The 10,274-nt window shown below is 38.3% G+C and overlaps 1 protein-coding gene across 1 annotated transcript in view; it reads right to left on the reverse strand.

Annotated features, from left to right (window-relative positions):
- The window catches only part of LOC106059464 (sialin-like), a 30,219-nt gene extending 21,643 nt beyond the window's left edge, over positions 1–8,576 (reverse strand). The window contains exon 1 of the mRNA XM_056008624.1: positions 8,448–8,576. The gene's annotated coding sequence lies outside the window, so the exon portion shown is untranslated. The remainder of the gene's footprint in view (positions 1–8,447) is intronic.
- Between the last annotated feature and the right edge of the window lie 1,698 nt (positions 8,577–10,274).

The following is a 10,274-nucleotide window of genomic DNA, read 5'->3' on the forward strand; positions in this document are numbered from 1 at the left end:
GTCTAATAAGTTATCAAGTTAGAGATGAATATATTAGCAAAGTTCCCAAACAAAATAGCGTCCGCTTGTCAAAGATTATCAAATAACCAGAAAAGAAAAAAAAAGTAAAAGAAAAAACCTTTGATATTAAATCATTTTTAACTTTGGAAATTGTTTTTATTACATCAGTAACGTTCACATTAGTTGACTATTAGTTCTTCAATATTTTTATAGCGAATTTAGTTGTTTTAAACGTTTAACAATTTAAAAAAAAATGACTTTCGATACACCTAGTCTTCATTTACTAGCATCGTCTTTTATTTTTCAAATGGCAATTAAATGCGAGATAAGTCTCAGCCAACGATATTTAAAAGAGCGTTAAGTGACCAGTGCAGCAACATATTACTATATGGCTATCAATGTACTAGATAAGCCAAACCGCAAGCACTAAGATTGGTGTAATGCAAACCAAAACATCGAAACATTGAGAAAACAAGCAACACTGTGCTGGTGACATAAGGTGGGCCCAAACGTAATATCACTGCTATTGGTTATGTAAATAGATCTGTTTCAGGCATGTCAACAATTGTCTTTACACAGCTTATATTTTTTTCCAGCTTGTGTTGTGAAAATCGTTTCAAAATATTTGTTTAACCGCTGAACACATTTACCCCTACAGGAGGACGAATTGGAGGGTTAAGCCTAACAAAGAAAGGGAACAAAATTTAAGACAAAGTCAACTTTAAAAAAAACTGCTATTACAAAGTATGTGTCACAACATGCCAGTAAATTACAGGTGGTAAAAGCTATAAGATATGGCATCACATTTCTCAGACGAAATGATCGTTCCAAGTCAAGCAGTATCATACATAAGAACAGCAACGTGAAATTCCATGTACAATATTTTCTCCAGATTGTAAATTGTAAGAAAATGAGTTATTAAAGATTCCATTTCTTTCTGTTGTCCACCTTACATTGATTATCAAAGAAACCCTTACAATGTCAGCATTTAGAAAATATATCTTCAAGAAATCTAATTTTGTTTCAACAGATTTAGAAAGTTTTATGACGGGCTAAAAACAAAACAAAACATCATCTTTTATTTATTTCAATTTCTGAATTTACGAGACCATAAACAGGATTTAACTCATTAATTTATAATATGCAATTACATTAAACGATGAGCTGGACAATCAATAATTTAAATCGGGAATACACAAACTGCAATCTGCGGGCCATATCCTGCCGTGACCCGGCGCTTTTAGGCCCCTCGAAAATTCTGCATGCAGTGCATAATGAAGCTTGGAGAAGAGGACAGGTTTTATTGGACATGACGATTTTTGGAGGTGATGGGGTACGTGAGACATGTCACTTTGTATTTGTTCTCTATATGGTCAAGGTATGGACAACTGTGTTTGAAATCAAAGACTGCTGGACGGAGAACATTAACTTCAAATGGTGGACATGTCCCTGCTAGTAATAGAACATAAAATGTTGGCGTAATTCTATTACGTTGGTATTAATGATATATACTTTTTATATACAATAAATCATTAAAGAACAGATCAAGTATGATCAAGTATCTAGAACACAAAAAGATGATATGTATGAACTAACACAAACTTCCTTTTAAAAATATTTTTTTTAACAAGAAAATAGGAGGCATGGTGGTTGAGCGGTAAAGGGTCCCGGGTTCGAATCCTGGTGAAGACTTTTAATTTCGGGATAATTGGGTGCCTATGAGTCTCCCCAGCTCAAATGGGTACCTGACTTAAGTTGGGGAAAAGTAAAGGCGGTTGGTCGTTGTGCTGGCCACATGACATCCTCGTTAACCGCAGGCCACATAACCAGATTACCTTTATATTGTTACAAATGAACAGTGATAGGTAGAGGTCAACGTATGACCTCGGCGAGATGACACAGCAGCGAGTGTCCTCTGGAATCTACATGTACAAACAAAGACAGGATGTGACGTGTCCTCACGTGTTGTTCCAGGGGACGAATAGATCTAAGTAGAGGGACAGTTACTAATGAACAGTGACAGATAAAGGTCACAACTTGTGACCCCGGCAAGATGACACTGCAGCCGATGTTTTCTGGAATCTACGTGTATAAATAAAGACAGGATGTGACGTTTCCTCACGTGTTATTTCAGAGGATACTAGCCGTGTTTGTGCAACTTTGGACAAGCGATTAGGGACTCGATATAAGCCAGAGAGTTAATGTGAATGTCAGTCGTATGGAGTCGTGAGTGAGCCGTTACAGTCGATACAGACTATGTAAGACGTGTGCGGCTCTGTGGAAGAGAAATGTGTACGACTCGATGCAAGTTAACTAGGGTAGAGTTAACTGGAGTGGACTACTGTCGTTAAAGTCTATACAGCGAACTACAGTGGACTTGAGCCGTTACAGTCGATACAGTCGATGTAAGACGTGTGCGGCTCTGATGTGGTAGACTAGAGTACGACTTGGTTCAGCTTTGGGAGACCTGGAGCGACACTGGGAAGTGTGTCGTTGGTCTGTTCTGTGGAATACGGCTCGATGCAAGTTGAGAAATGAATTGCAACGAAGTGAAGAGATGAATTGCAACGAAGTATAGCTAACTGTAAACTGACAGATATTGTACAGTCTTCTACGCTACATGTTACAGTAACGAATTGTTAGAGTTAATAGTCATTAAATTTATATGAAACTGAAAGTTTAGTCGTCAAGTTCTTTGCTGTGTTTTTATTTGTGTGCCAACTAATACATCTAACCAGAAGATTCAGAAATACGTAACAATTGGTGTCAGAAGTGGGATCTTTCTGGCTAGAATGTGTTCCATTAAACTTCTTATTGAACTTGACATGAAAGAACTTAGACAAGAGCTTTGAGAAAGAGGTCTACAGCTTAACGGAAATAAGGAAACGCTAACAGCACGTCTCAGACAAGCCCTGTTGGAGGAAGATGTGAATCCGGACACTTGCCAATTTGAAATCAAACCTAATATGACGGAGCTCCTGAGAATCTTGCAACACAAAATGAACTCGGTGAACGAGAGCATTAAGGAGATAGAATCAGAAATCAACACCCGATTTTCTTCATTTAACCATTTGATCAAAGCCATGAATGAGAATGAACAAATAGCTACCACGCCCAACAAGACAGAAGAACAAATAAAAGATCAAACGAGAATCATGATTAATGAGCTGCTAAACACCCAGCAGTATCAGATTGAGTCGACTGATGAAAGAGCTACACCATTGATGAACAGCGAACAATTGTCCAACCAAGGATGTGGCGATACAGACAATTACGATAGGCATGTTGGTGATGGTTGTGCTGTCTTTGACTGTGATAGCAAACCAAATGAATGTGGCCCACAAGAGATGAAAAGAGACGGTAGCTGTTTCTGTTTCAACGAAAAGCAGAATGAGACCGCTGAAGAAACAATAAAAGAGACCTATAGTTTGACCGAAGCTTTAGCTACAGATAAACCTAATATGAGTACCTCAACCAGCCAAACAGATCAAGACAACGTTGGGTCTGCGTCCAAGCCTGTTGCTGTGGGCCTTAAAGACTTCTGTCTTCTATCTGCCAGTGTCTACGAGAGGAACTCGAAGCTTGATTATTGCACCCATGCGTTTGACAAGAACTGTACGTACGTAGCTTTACAAGAAGACTGTGAATGTCAAGAAATACACCAGCAAGGTCTGGACTTAACAGAAGCTTGTCCAGCTGTCAAGATCAGCGCGAGAAGTCCTGGTCAAAGTCAAGGAAACACAATAGAATCTGATGCTGAAGTTGATGGACCTTTGCACGTTGAATGTTATCAACCTGCCCCACAGGCGAGTGCTCCAGACTCGGATGAAGGTGATGACGTGTTTGACACCTTGCCTTCAAGTGGACTTGCAGCTCATTCGCAAAGCATCCATCGAAGAATAATGCTGAAGCAACTTGTTAGATCAACAGTCTTGATGACTACAGCTATGAAATGCAATGCCTTCCTATCTGCTAAGTGGCTGCCATCAGCATTGATCGACAGGAAAGCAAGACAACGACAACGACATCAACGCAACCAAAGAAATATCAAATTGAGGAGGCGGAGAAAGCGACATATGCAGAGTGCAACGTGGATGGCTCCAACAAGATCAAGATACAAACCCACCCCTTCTCCCACTGATAGACCCCCACCTGCATTTATGAAACTCCATAGCCCATGTTGTTAGAAAACAAGCCCCACCACTTCTCCCGTTGATAGACCCCCACCTGCACTAATGAAACTCCATAGCCCATGTTGTTAGAAAGATTCTGTCCGGAACCATCAGATCAAAGACGAAAGCCTTACTATCAGTTGAAAGTGTGAAGCCACTAAAGAATAATTTAAGAACATTCCTCATGAGAATAGGTTGATGAAGTATAACAAAGGTTTTAGAAGAACGCTAAATAAGTCAGAAGCAAGAAGGACAGAAAAGAAGTAGTTTAAGAAGCCAGAACTGTGAAGTGAGTAACCATCTGAGATAGAACTGTACAAATAAAACTGTACGAGAAGATCAACCCAACAGGCATCGTACAAACCCAAAGTCAGTTGCTGTTGTAAGAAGAACATGTGAATATTGCTGTACTGTGATGAACCTAGTTATCTCTGAAGAAGCTCTGTAAAAAGATGCTTGAAAATGTAAAACTCAGCCAGTGAAGCACGAACTCGTTAGAATGCTGATGAATTTTCTCGACAAGAGTGCCCAATGTCGTCATCTGAAGGTCGATGTTTCCATACCAAGATTGATGAAAACATTTGTGAGGAACTGCTGAAAAAAATGAGGATTTGGCTCCCATTCTTCTATGGAAAGAAGATGGACAACTGCCAGATTGAAAGAACATCTCTGAGAAGGGGGCAACCACCAAAGCTTCCTTCTTGATCGTCGATCGATTGCATCAGTATCGTGGTGAAGTAGAATCTGTTCGGGACGAACAGATCTAAGAAGGGGGCAGTGTTACAAATGAACAGTGATAGGTAGAGGTCAACGTATGACCTCGGCGAGATGACACAGCAGCGAGTGTCCTCTGGAATCTACATGTACAAACAAAGACAGGATGTGACGTGTCCTCACGTGTTGTTCCAGGGGACGAATAGATCTAAGTAGAGGGACAGTTACTAATGAACAGTGACAGATAAAGGTCACAACTTGTGACCCCGGCAAGATGACACTGCAGCCGATGTTTTCTGGAATCTACGTGTATAAATAAAGACAGGATGTGACGTTTCCTCACGTGTTATTTCAGAGGATACTAGCCGTGTTTGTGCAACTTTGGACAAGCGATTAGGGACTCGATATAAGCCAGAGAGTTAATGTGAAAGTCAGTCGTATGGAGTCGTGAGTGAGCCGTTACAGTCGATACAGACTATGTAAGACGTGTGCGGCTCTGTGGAAGAGAAATGTGTACGACTCGATGCAAGTTAACTAGGGTAGAGTTAACTGGAGTGGACTACTGTCGTTAAAGTCTATACAGCGAACTACAGTGGACTTGAGCCGTTACAGTCGATACAGTCGATGTAAGACGTGTGCGGCTCTGATGTGGTAGACTAGAGTACGACTTGGTTCAGCTTTGGGAGACCTGGAGCGACACTGGGAAGTGTGTCGTTGGTCTGTTCTGTGGAATACGGCTCGATGCAAGTTGAGAAATGAATTGCAACGAAGTGAAGAGATGAATTGCAACGAAGTATAGCTAACTGTAAACTGACAGATATTGTACAGTCTTCTACGCTACATGTTACAGTAACGAATTGTTAGAGTTAATAGTCATTAAATTTATATGAAACTGAAAGTTTAGTCGTCAAGTTCTTTGCTGTGTTTTTATTTGTGTGCCAACTAATACATCTAACCAGAAGATTCAGAAATACGTAACAATATCATCTGAAAGAAGAACTTCAAACAAAATCTGAACAAAAAAAAAACTTTTACTATGAAGCATATCTAAGGGGAATAACTCTTCATGTACAACCATATCTCTCATTACTGTAAGAATTATTTCCCCTTTTCGATAACAATAACATTAACTAGTTAGTTATTTTAATTTTTTTTTATTGATCCATGTGTTGTCTTCGATAATAAATCAGTGCGCATACTTTCAACTTTGTTTGAGAATGGGAATTGGGAGAAAAAATGTGTTCAAAGTGTGTATAAGACAAAGTAAATTGATATAAGCTTTGTAAAAATTACATGAATATATCATGTCTTATGTATTTACAGTTTTGTTTTATCACAAAAGTAAAACGTTTAGGGTTAACTAAAACGAAACATAGTAGAATATTTTGTTTAGGAAGAAGAATGAGTATATAATTAGTAGTAATTGTTTCTATAAAGACCTAAGCGTGAAAAAAAAAACACAAAAAAAGACACATAGGAAACATACAAGTGTGTGGATATAACTATTAGGCCAGAATTCAATGAGATAGGTCAAAAGATATATATATATATATATATATATCGAGAGAAACTTAAAATCAACATTTTAACTAGTCCGTGTAAACAAGCCAGCAGATAGGGAAGGGTTAATAGTTAATGTGGCTGCTAGAAAAGTACATTCATAGACATTGTAAAAAAGGGAGAGGTTTATGGTCAAAACAAACAATTTGTACCCGAGAACTTATCAACGGGCGTAGCCGGTTGTAAATAATAATATGAAAATAAAACTTAAGAAAAAAATTATGACTGAAAACGGAGTAAAGTAATCAGGTGAGAATTGTAAAACTCATGCTTGAACACAAGCCGTTGAAGAAAATACAACAACAATTGTATGTCTGGACTTATGAAGCGTCCAGAATTTGGTTTCGCAAGATAAGGGCTAGACAACGAATTATCAAAGATTATTGAATATGATCAAAAATAATTTTCATAAGAAGATTAGTAAAAGCACTAAAGAATAAGATAATGATTCAGTTAAGTATAAAAAAAATATATGAACCACTAAACAATAGGATACTGATTTAGTAAAGTTATCCAATTAGTATACATGTAGCATTAAAATTTAAAAAACTGTTGTTACATATGGCAGAAAAACAATCATAAAACAACTACGTTGCACTGGAAGCTTTTCATTCGATCAAAGAGCGGGTAGTTTGAATCAGACAGCTAAACCAATGACTTCCTTGAGTTTAGTAACTAATGAGATTAAATAGTTATATCTACAAAAGTTATAACGCTTACCATGTAATCATCTTTTATTACTTATTACGTTTGTCATTAATTAGATAATGAGATAATGAGATAAAAACCATAATTTTAAATCAGAAACACATATAATTCTCTACGTCGCCCAACCATGCGAGACATGCTCGAACGCCGGCTCTCTAACCCTCAAGTAAAAAGTCATGGAAAGATATATATTTTATCTCTGCAAGTCGGACTAGAGTTACCCCACGTAACTTTCGCGGCGTCAGAAAGTGCGGCTAAGAAAAAAAGATGGAGAAGGGAGAACAAGTAATCTTCTCTGTATATATAATTCTCTACGTCGCCCAACCATGCGGGACACCTCACACTCACGCCGACACTCTAACCCTCCTCCCGCGGGTGCGGGACAACTATTTGGACAACTGTGCCTTTCAGGGTGTTAACCCGTCACTAAATAGCGGCGTTTGCTACGCCGCTGGTCGACATGTTATAAAGAAAATATCTGTTACACACTTAGAAATTCAGCAAACAATTAATTCGAAAATTGCGGCACAAATTGAATCTCTATATTCCGCTTCTGAGACACGCCCCAACAGTAAAAAAAAAATAAAAAAATAATTGAAATGACAAATGGCAATAAAGACCTCTGTCATATATAGTACAATGATAATCAGCTGAAAGCGTAGTGACTATTGACCTTGTAGACATTTTCGTTACCCTGACAATTGCATGGAAGATTCTCCTTACCTGTCAAAGAGCGGTGCTGGTGAAGACCTGCCATAGCATCAGAAAATTTCTCAGTAGACATTTTGAAGTGACTATGACTTTAGTTTCTCTTTAAATGAATTTCGATCTGGCATCGCCAGGACATTCAAACTTGTTTAAATTATAAAATAACTGGCCACAGTTGGGTCTGCGTCAAAAAAAAGTATCCCTTTTCGACTTAACAATCTAAAGGGCAGATGACGTAAATGTCGTCTGACTCTGTGGCCGACACTTAAAGAGGGTATCATGTGGCCGGCACTTAAAGAGGGTACCATGTGGCCGGCACAACAGCCGACCGCTTTTACTTTACCAACCTAAATGTCAGATACCCATTAGAGTTGGGTGAACTCAGAGGCATCCTAAAAATCGCCAAGTTCATAATCCAGCCTTCACCGATTCCTCTCGGTTGGGAAGGAAAGTGTTTTATGGCTTTTCCACTCGGCCACCACACCTCTTGAGCCTGTGTAGCCACATAGAATTCTAAGCTTGTCATTTTCAATCGTCATTCGAACATAACTATATTCGTAACAATAACGCCAATTTAAACCTTACCTTTAATTTCAAGCTACCACAGTTTGTATTTTAAATTCAGAGTAATTCTTTTTAGTATTACACTTGTTACTATGTATTGACAGGCAACACTATAACGGTCTTCCGGGTCTTGGCATGGACTTTAAACTGTTTTAAGACTCTTTGAAAACGTATTTACTGTTTGGTTTGTTTCTCACTATCAACCCTTTTAAAACAATGTTTCCCTCCTCGTGACACGAACGTTTTTAATTGGTTGCTCTCTTCGAATCAACAAATGAGTGTGTGGATATATATTAATGTGTTTGTGTGTGTGTGTGTGGTAGTTCGTATGTGTCTTAGTGAATAAGTACATAAAGTTGTTCGTATATGTGACTTTTTCCCCCGTTAGAGTAAGGATTAGCATTGTGAAATATGTCCAGTGCTTCTTTTTAAAGTGTGACTGCAGTAGTCGAATTCAGTGAGATTAACCTTGTTATTACTCTATGTCCCTATTAGAAGACAGTACTAATAGATATAAGTACCTATATCTGCTGCTCTTAAGCAAGAAAACGATCTGATCTGCTTTTAAAAGACGCTTAAGGCCAGGGGTGGCCAATGTATGGTGCACGCGACAGCAGTGGCACATCGTACTGTTACAAGTGGAGCATTACATTTCGTCCATCGTGATAAGATAAAGATCACTTTTGTCAATCCTTCGATTCACAGTCCAGTTTCCCCAAAGACTTTATTCTGTCTTGTTTGACTTGGAGCACTGAGGTTGTTTGTCATAAGAGTCTTTACATCGCATGTTAAGGTGGCTTTTGTTTAGATACTAGAGGACTCCATCATTTTTGGTTTGGCTTTGTTTTCTTCCTGAGCTGTCCAAATCTTTATCACGTAATGCGATCTAAGTTTATGTCTTCCCAGTAGTCGACATCGATGTTCACTGTTTTAAGGTCGCGTTTGATTACATCTACGCACATGTGGTCTAATCTTCGCCACCGTACAATAGGGTAATTAGGACACATGCGTTCTAGATCTTCATCTTGACTTTCGTGGATATGGGGGTAGTAGAATCAGACATTTTTCGTTTTTCTCACTTTTTTTCCTTAACTGAAGTCATTACTTTTTCGCTCTTCCACGCTTTCTTAAGCACTACGTTGGGGTCAAAGGTGAGAGTTAAAACCCAAAACTCCTCTCTAATAAAACAACATATAAGCAATACAACAGTCTCATGGTTTATTGAAGTAAGTACGTTAATATACACTCTCTCGGATAAGTCTGACACCATCGCGTCCGATCCCCAGGCACCCGATAGGGCCATGCAGGTCCATTACATATCTTTCGGTTAATGGAACAGCACAGAGGCCACATCTCTTGAATAACAGATTTTACAATAGCCTTGATCACACTTGATAGATATATGCTACGATAATAAACATGTATTATTTTCCTGAAAGCATACACTTTTGATTTTAAAAGTATGTAGAGTATACAAATTGTATTCACAATAAAATTATTTCAAAAACAAGGTAGGAAGGTACAATGTACATTTTGCATGCTCTTTTCAGTTCTGTCATATATCTTTGTGTTACAGTGTGTGTGTGTGTGTGTGTGTGTGAGTTTCTAAGGTGACGATGAGAAGAAGTTAACGATTGGTTAGTGTCTGTGCAGCGAGGATGATGAAAGTACTATAGAGTTTAGAGATATGCAAGTGGGAAACGACAGACGAACTAGAGACATGAAAGAGTAAAGACATGTTTTTGCTGTAGTTAGATTTTGTTTAATATCACTTTATTTTGCATTACTAATAAATATATATCCCATTTAAAGCCAAATCTGTGAATAATGTAAAGAAAAAGTTATATT

Source organism: Biomphalaria glabrata, chromosome 13 (assembly GCF_947242115.1).
Source record: "Biomphalaria glabrata chromosome 13, xgBioGlab47.1, whole genome shotgun sequence".
Lineage (NCBI taxonomy): Eukaryota > Metazoa > Mollusca > Gastropoda > Planorbidae > Biomphalaria > Biomphalaria glabrata.